General features: G+C 38.8%; 1 pseudogene; it reads right to left on the bottom strand.

Annotated features, from left to right (window-relative positions):
- Nucleotides 1–2,442: 2,442 nt before the first annotated feature.
- On the bottom strand, nt 2,443–7,846 carry LOC119891023 (annotated as a pseudogene).
- Nucleotides 7,847–9,786: the final 1,940 nt, after the last annotated feature.

Below are 9,786 nucleotides of genomic sequence, written 5' to 3'. Positions count from 1 at the left end.
CTCCCTGCAGTCCCACAGGGTCCCGAAATTTGAACAATGTAATTAATTGTAATGTAATGTAATGTTATGTAATGTAAATGTAAAAATATCATCAGAGCGAGAAGGTTTAAGATAATATAATTACTGAACCATCTCTCTGCCATACTTGATCCCATCTTGTTTAGTGTGTGGTGAATGTGGTAGAATAAATCACACAGTGCTGTACATGACTCCATTGTAAAAAGACTGTGTCTCAATGGACTTTTCTTGTTTAAATAAAGGTTTATATATATACAGTCAAACAAACTTTAAACTCAACTGAGCGTGAGTGTTTTTTTCTTTCCCTCGACAGCAGCGATTCACTCTCAAAGGACACCAAAGCAACAAGACAACACAGTTCCTGTCATCTCGTTACGTCGTCATAGAAGGACATAATGTGTAATTTCCTGTCAAACAGAACAGAAGAGGCAGAGTTACTGTATATCAGGTCACCAGGGTTTTAAAAGTAAAAGCCCTGTTTTTGCATAGTTAAGGGCCTGATGGAGCATTTCCAACTCTTAAACCTGCAATTGTTTGGCCTCAGGTGCTTATTAGCATTCTTTAGGAGTCGTGTTTGTGTCACCTGAATGTAAGTCTAATATTTTCTATCTTTTAGCTCGGCTTTTTGGTCTTGACCAGGTCCTGAGGAATATCTGGCTCTTTAGTTGCTAAATGCTCCACTAGCTTCTGGCTAACTGTGTGTGTCTGCTGTTTGCTGCGGGGTTTTTACAGCTTTGAGCCGTGAGCGGGAAATAAAACAGTTCTGGACAGGACAGATAATGAGCTGAAAACTCTGAAGCTCACTATAAAACTCTGTAAAGCAGAGGGGAGCTGCATTTTCAGCTGATGATTATCTGTAGGTTCATCACTACAAGCAACACCTTTCATATTGTCATTGATACATTATAAAATATCGATTATAGTCGCTATAAAGAGACTTGAAGACTAAGATGTGACACAGGCTTTCAAGTAACTTTGTTGTAGTCCCTCATATCTTGCCTTGTATTTACATGAGTTACTATTGTTTCTTAGTTTTATCACGCAAATTTACGACTTAAATCTTACAGAATATCTGAGTTTTTTGTCTTGTAAATTTACGACTTTAATCTTAGAGAATATCCAAGTATATTTCTGGTAAATTTAAAACTTTAATCTTAAGAGTATATCCGAGTTTTTTTTTCTTGTAAATTTACGACTTTAATCTTAGAGAATATCTGAGTTTTTTTTCTTGTAAATTTACGACTTTAATCTTAGAGAATATCCAAGTTTTTTTTCTTGTAAATTTACGACTTCAATCTTAGAGAATATCCGAGTTTTTTTTCTTGTAAATTTACGACTTTAATCTTAGAGAATATCCGAGTTTTTTTTCTTGTAAATTTACGACTTCAATCTTAGAGAATATCCAAGTATATTTCTGGTAAATTTAAAACTTTAATCTTAGAGAATATCCGAGTTTTTTTTCTTGTAAATTTACGACTTCAATCTTAGAGAATATCCAAGTATATTTCTGGAAATTTAAAACTTTAATCTTAGAGAATATCCGAGTTTTTTTCTTGTAAATTTACGACTTTAATCTTAGAGAATATACTAGTATATTCTGGTAAATTTAAAACTTTAATCTTAGAGAATATTCAAGTTTTTATTCTTGTGCATTTACCATTTTAATCTCAGATAATATCCATTATCAGTCAATTTTCAAAACAATAGCAAATTTTATAGCAATCGATTAATTGTCAAATTGTTTAAGCTCTAGTTTCATCCGGTGTTTCTTAGTTAAGTATTTTTTGTATCCTGAACATTGTAGTTCATTGTAGCTCTGCTGCTGACCCTGTTGTGAACACTTCAGGGCCTGTACCACGAAGCAGGATTTGCCCTGGGTTTTCAGTACCATGACAGTGGTTCACTTCTTACCGGGGTAGATGTTTATGTTATGTAAAACAATTGGCTGATATAATAATTTTCATACATTAATATGGCCAAAAAAATCCAGTTTCAATCAGGATATAGTTTTCAGCAACCTAACCCCTTTTTCCACAGAAAATTGGGGCTTATGGGTAATGTAGTATTTAGAGCTTTTCAACAAGTTATTGGGAATAAAATGTAAATTGCCAAGGCGGGCAAATCTATATCAGATGACTGTGACATAAGCCTGTTTTATCGTGAAGATATTCACGTTTCTGTAGTTAAATTTAAATCTATTGTGAGAAAAAAAAATTCTGTATCAGCACCTCTGCTCACTTCTTGAATTTATGCTACTCTGCTGTCCAATAAGGAGAGAAGACAGGATGACGGACTGTAACGAGACAACTCGGTTTCTTGTTGTTTTATCTGAACACACTAACAACCTTTGTTCCACCGTCTGATTTTTCCCCTTCAGTAAGGAACCGAGGTTTTCAGGGGGAAGGGGTGGATCCCGTCTCTACCTCAGCCGGCGGAGAAGCAGCGCATGTATTCTGTCATCCAGCGGTCTTCCACCACCATCAGCTGCGACCGCCTCATCTTCTCCAGGTCTGCTGACCGAGCCCGCCGACGGTCCAGGTTGGAGCTGCGTTTGTCGGACTCCCGGCGGGTCTGAACGCAGGCGTCAGACATCTTGGTCTGACAGGAGAAACCAGAGGCGGGAGGGAAAGAGAGAGAGAGTGGAGTTGTTTCTGAAAACCACACCGGTGTTTTATTATTAATGTTTGCCGAGTGTTTGGTGACACGGCTCTCTGGTGTCCTGTGAACGAGGTTGAGCTGCTCCGAAAGACTCAAACTGATAGTTGTTCCTTTTTGAAATGCTATTTAAATTACATTACGCAAGAGCATCACAAATACTGAAGGTGGTGCTGGAAAATGGTCAGCTGTGATTTATTTGAGTTAACAGACTAAACCCACTAAAAGTTATTACTCAATGTGTATTTAAAAGTTTCAGTGGGACAAACACTCACGTCATTCGGCGTCCTCCTGACCTCCATATGTCTCTCGGTCCAGTCCAGTCGGCTGGACGGTCTCTGGTTCTCTTTGGTGCTGATCGGTGGTTGGCTCTTCGCTCTCGGCAGTTTGCGGACGACAGCCGGTTTGTCGTCATGGGAACTGTCCCGGTGTCCCGGCTCAGGCCGAGGGGTGCGGCGGCGGTGACGTCGTCTTGGCGCCGGGTTCACAGGCTCTCCGTCAGAAGACAGCGTGTCGGCAGGACCGTTGTCTGTCGCCGTGTCGTCAGAGGGTCCTTTGCTGTTCGGAGCCGAACCACCGCTGGCTTCATGCACGCCGTTTTCAATAACAGCTGGTTTACAGGAGACACAGAAAATATTTTTTAAAGTAACAATTCTCAATGATTTTCTCTTCGTGGGTTGCTGGTGATTATAACCTGAGTCATGATGATTGTGTCATGCCAATACTTTGTCAGGGTTTACGTAGTTCAGTTCAGGTGGAAATCCCTTGAATTGCTGCTGCATACATGAATTAAACTGATGTGAATTGCTGAGACCAATTTGTGCACCTTCATGTGGAAAAAAAATCATTTTGCAGTGTGAAAACATTAATTTGGACAGGGGCAACTAACAATTATTTTAATTATCGATTAATCTGGTCACCACTTTCTCGATTTATTAGTTAATCATTTGGTCTGTAAGATGTCAAAAAATACTGAAAAATGTTTAAATTAAAGTTCATCCTACTATCTGTCCAAAACAGAAAAAAAAGATTTCAAAATGACTAAAACAATCAATATTTGGAGGGGCTAAAATGTTTCGACCCTTTCATGAAGCCTCATTTCCCTATTTAAAACAAATTTATTAATGTATTTATTACCAATTCTACATATATATATATATATTTTTTTTTTAAACGTATGGCCTTTGACTGTTTTTAGTTTTGTGATTAACAGTATTTTAAATTGTGACTTAAACAAAACTCAAAATAGTTGATGATATTATAAATTAATCGTTTCAGCTCTAACTTGAACAAAATAAATGTGGAGAACCATAACGTGATAAGATTATACGAAAAGTTGATATATTATATTAAATTGTTGCCCAGCATAAAACATTCTGCCGTTTTGCAAGTTCCAACACAAGGGATTGACATGATATTTTCTTCAATAATCGACTGATTTGAGTCTAACGTGACTTATTCTGATCGCATCTTTTGTCCGACCATCAGTCCAAGAAGCAAAGATAACTGATTTACTATCATAAAGGATAAAGAAAAGCATCACATTATCATTTTTCAGGACCTGAAAACGTTTGGTAAGTTTTTACCTTTCTACTAATCAATCAATCGACAAATTGTTTCAGCTCTGGTTTTAACCGGCATTTCTTTCGTGCCGTGTTAGCAGACAGGTATTTGTCTCCTGAACTTGGCAGTTCATCGTAGCTCTGCTGCTGACCCTGTTGTGAACACTTCAGGTGTCATATAGACCTGCCATGAGATAACTGCTGCAGCAGATCACAGCACTGCTCAGAAGATTACAGAGTCTACGGTAACAGGATGTTTGTGCCATGGTGGGTTTCAGCTAGTGGTACAAATATGATAATATAATGCTGGTTTATTATTATGATAAATACATTGTGTATGGACCTTTCTAAATTGTGTGGTGGTGAAATTCAGAACTGTCCCCCAGACACTCTTCTGTCTGAAATGCAGCAATGCGAATGTTAAAAGAGACACAATCGGTCCTTTTTATCCGAGCTCAGAGCCTGAACAGGAGGAAACATTCCCGTTTGATCACTGAACCTTCAGTCTACAAATATTTTTAGCACCGGTGTCTCCTGAGGTAAACAAGCCTTTGGCCCTCATACTGTCAGAGTGATGCGCACACAGGAGCACAAAAAAAAGTCCTCCTGGGGGTCTGTTAGATTATCCCAAAATACTCCTGGCAGCAATGCAGGAACCAGGGGAACCAGTATAGACAGTAGTTTTTCTCAGTTTTCTCATATCAAACACAAACCCAGGTGAGATTAGTTTCTTTACAGTGCAACCAGATCAACTGGTTCAATGCATATTCAATAAGAGATCCCCCTGACACCTGAACTCAGAGTGATAATGTTAGCAGGGCTGCAGCTAATGATTATTTTAATTATAGATTATTCTGGTTATTACTTTTCTAACTAATTGTTTAGTCTATAAATTTAGATAATAGATTTAGATGAAGCTCTAATATTAACAGATAATAACAAATGTCCCTGATTTTTTTAATCTGTACAACAGCAGAAGGTTGTGAATCAACATCCCAAAACCCAAAGAAATTCAGGTTACAACAGAGTAACGTAGCAAATCCTCACATCGCAGAAGCTAGACTAGTGATTCTTTGGTATTTTTGCATCAGTAAAATGATTACAGTTTCTCACCTGCGGTCGGAGCAGCGTCTACAACCGTTACCTCTCCAGCTCCCGCCTCGGCCTCTCCGTCCTCAGGAAGTGGTTTCGGTCCGGGGCTGGACGACCTCTGCTTCCCCTCCGAGGACTTCTGCGGTGGGAGGGACAGAGGGGCCACTTTGTTCCTGGTCAGCCTCGGCGTGGACCAGCCACTGGACTCTGAGCCGCTGTCCCAGCCCTCCCAGAACCAGGGGTTGTGGGAATGCTCCATCACCCCGCCGGGTCAGACGGTACTTCAGAGAGTCCTCGTAACATTTGGAAAACGTCTCCCATCTGGGATCCCTGAACTTCTTCATGTACTCCGTCCGGATCTTCTTGGTCACCATGGTCTTTGTTATTGTTTGTGTCTGGAGGAAAAGCAGAGGAGGAAGTGAAATAATTAATTAAATTTGAGCTGCAAGCAGCACTCAACAGGAATGCCCCACAAGACATGATGAGCAGTGTAGTCTGTTTATTATCACAACCCTGCATCTCAGACAGGAGAGTGCTACAAGTAAAAGTCCTGCTAAAGTAAAATCAGGAAATGTACTTAAAGTAGGGCTGCAACTAACGATTATTTTCATTGTCAATTGTTTTCTAGATTAATCGATTAGTTGTTTGGTCCATAAAATGTCAGAAAATTGTGAAAATGTCGGTCAGTGTTTCCCAAATCTCAAGATGTCGTCCTCAAGATATTCAGTTTACCCTCATAGAGGAGGAAAAAAAGGATTCAGAGAATTTGTCTTAAGAAAATTACTCAAACTGATTATAAAAATAGTTGACAACTAATTGATTAATCGTTGCAGCTCTAACTGAGATTATTAAAAGTAAAAGTACTCTCAGTGCAGTAAACTGTCCCCTGTGATTGTTGTACTGTTATATATTAGACTGCAACAAATGATTATTTTCATTATGGATTAATCTGCTGATTATGTCCTCCACTAATCGATTGATTGTTTGACACCTTCACAATGTTTGTGTCCTTCAAACAGTCCAAACCGCAACATTGTTGACAAAGATTTAAATTATTAAAAAGGAAAACCAGCAAATCTTCACATTTAAGAAGCTGGAACTATGAAATGTTTTTTTCATCTTCTGTCAATCGACCATTCAGTTAATGAATTAATCATTTCAGCTGCAATGTAGGGCAGGGCAATAAAACAAATGTTCAATGAATCTTTGATTTAATTCATTTGAATCACAAATTAATTAGCGCTAAATTTTTCTATTAAGATTTTTATTTTGTTGAGGAAAAGGGACTGAAAAAGGATTTTATTTAATTTTACTCATGCATGTTTGTTGAAAAAAAGATTTAGTTTTTAATGTTCTACCACAGATTTGTTTGTTGATCGACTGTTTGGCATCAAGTGTTTGTTCTTACCATAAAGAAAAGGTTAAAACTAAAATTAACTTTCACTCAGGAGCCCTAGTTTAACGTATAACAAAACATCATATTTTATAAACTTGTTATAAATTTGTTTTGTGTGCCGAAATCTTAATTTGTAAAGTAACTAGTAACTAAAGTACAATATTTACCTCCTAGATGCAGCAAAGAAAATACTCAAGCAAAGTACCTCAAATGTGTACTTAAATCCGTTACTTGAGTAAATGTACTTACTTGTACTTAGTATCCACCACTGCTGATAATATCCAACCAAATTAACTACTCAGTTGTATTTCTGAGGGGATCTACCTGCAGCCCTTTGGTGACGTTCACTCTGCCAGGTGTGGTTTACCTGTAAGCCCCGCCCACTTCCTTCCACAGCAGATTATATACTCAGAGAGCAGAGGAGGATTGAGGGTTATTATAGTCTTACTATTGACATTACTACTACTGCTAGTACTCACACTACACGACCAATAACACACCGCCAGGAGTCCTCTGCCTACACACGTCTTTCCTTTTTATTTTATTATCTACAGTACCTGTTGTCTTCAGTGAAAACAACCTACATTCATTATTCATTTATCTGAGCTGGCCTACATCCTGATCCAAGGACATTATTTCAGTTTATTCTCAAACAGCTAACGTTAATTATTATTGCTGATTTATTGGTGTATTTTTTTGAGAGTCTTGTTTTGAGGGCTTTCGTTTCGTTAGTCACACCCCGATTTTTCAATCCTATAAACACACGGCAGTGAAAATAATACACACGTCTGCGTCTGTTTAATGTAAAAAATGACATTAAGTGTGTAAATTGGGAGTTTTAAAATTACAGTTATCGTGTGAAAACCGGGCTAAACAGCCATATTCACAGCCGTTACTCTCACACCTGCCCGCTCCGTTAAGACTGTAAACACGGAGAGGTTGTAAAAAAAAAAATAAGGCAAACGGTTGGATATTAAAGTCTGATATGATTTGACTCACCCAGAACTCATTCCAGAGGGATCCGGCCTGCTTTTACACCCAGTCTTTCCCCTTCAGTCCCGCAGTCAGACGCCTGCCATCGTTTCGCTTCTCGGACTCTCTCCGTCTCTGACTGACGGCAAACACCGAGAGCCGTTAGCTGTAATACAACACACAGCTTCCGGCGTAGACTTTCAAAATAAAACTGCAAGGGAACGTCAAACTTATCACCTCTGCATCCTTTATTCCAGAGGTTCTCAAACTGTTTCACATCAAGGACCCCTAAACTGACACAAATTAGACCACGGACCCCCATTTGATAAGATTTTGTCTGCGAGTCCCCCATTTGACTGGATTTTTGCTTTTAGATCTTTTATTACAGAAAGTGCATGAAACCCATGACCCAAAATGTCGTACATTCTGTCATTGTGTTACTCGTGGCTGGAATTATAATGAAAATAAATGATTCCCCTTTTTGCTGGGGACCCCCTGGAACCTCCCAAGGGCCCATGGGGATCCCTGGACCCCACTTTGAGAACCACTGCTTTATACAGCCTGTGCTCTGCATAGCAGTTTCAAAAATCAGTTACACTACTTATTAACTTCTATTACTACCTCAAGACTTATAATAATGTCACAAGCCAGCTATTATCCCGTGACAAAAAGGAGGTGAGACACAACTTGCATGCCAAAGATATGTTATAAAAGTAAAAAAGTTCAAAAAATCATCAAAAATGTGCGGTGTGTCAAAGTAAGAGTTGTGTCAGCAGTGATTGAATAAGTGACATGTGTGTGTGTGTGTGTGTGTGTGTGTGTGTGTGTGTGTGTGTGTGTGTGTGTGTGGTCGGTATAAACCAAAAAGAAAGACACAAAACAAATCCATTCAGGAGGAGAGAGAACAAAAAACTGATCAGTCCTGGCTAAATAAACTCTGAAGGTAGAGCTGTGCAGGTGATTGCCCAGTCCAGTTAGCCTCCCTGCCTGCAGCCTCCTGCAGGAGAAGGAAGTAGGAAGGGGAGGGGTCGTAACAATAAAGATACACTTAAAATCCTATGACTTCCAGTGGTGGACAAATTATTCAGTATTACTAATATCAAGAAAATACTCCCCTACAAGTGAAAGTCCTGCATTCAAAACATTTTTTAAGTAAACATATTATAATTAAAATCTAAAGTCTCAAGAGTAAAAGTTCTCTAGTGCAGTGAAACATTCCCTGTCAGTTTTACTCTTATATTTAATGTTTCTGAATGAATATTCCTGCTGCATTAACGTGTATACTGCATTTCCCTGCTGCAGATATTTAACATGGAGCTAATTTTAACTCCCATATATCCTGTTGGGTAGTTTAATCCACAGGTTCTCAAACTTTTTCATATCAAGGACGCCTAAACTGACACAAATAAGACCACAGACCCCCATTAGATAAGACTGCCCCAGGATCACCCATGTGATAGGATTTTGGCTGTTAAATGTTTTATTACAGAAAGTCTATGAAACCCATGACCAAAATAGTCATACAATGTGTTACTTATGGATAAAATTATAATGAATATAAGTTATTCCCCTTTTTGCGAGGGATCCCCTGGAACCCGCTCAAGGGCCCCTGGGGGTCAGGTAGACCATAACATCACTACTATCAAATACTGCCTCGAAGACATCCCTGTCTATCAAATCACTAGTCTGCCTCTTTCAGGACACACGGCACTGAGATAATGTGGAATATTTAAACTGTATGTTAATTAAGTGTAACTTTTATTTTGAAAGATAAATTCTACACTTCCTGTACAGGGCTGATGAACTCCTGTGAGCTGGATGGAGCAGAGCAGAAATGTAGTAATAAAGAATGAAATATGATTTCCTCTAAATATGCGGAGATTGGTCTGCGCATGCGTCCTCTGCCTCCATCTGTTCAGTGACAACAACAGGTGACAACAGAAGAATCTGACTTTTACTCATTGAACTGTAAAAGGTGACTTTCTCCTTACATCTTCAAGGACTTTTACAAACTGTTTACTAAAGTCACCTGAGAATCTGGAAGAGCTCTAAAAAAATAACCCTGATGATGTCACAAGGATGTCACCAGGG

The sequence above is a fragment of the Micropterus salmoides genome, unplaced genomic scaffold, assembly GCF_014851395.1.
Source record: "Micropterus salmoides isolate LMB-PRFRI ecotype aquatic unplaced genomic scaffold, ASM1485139v1 Ms_hic_scaffold_1, whole genome shotgun sequence".
Taxonomy (NCBI): Eukaryota; Metazoa; Chordata; class Actinopteri; order Centrarchiformes; family Centrarchidae; genus Micropterus; species Micropterus salmoides.
Note: the sequence above shows the minus strand (reverse complement) of the source record. Positions and strands in the feature narration are given on the sequence as shown.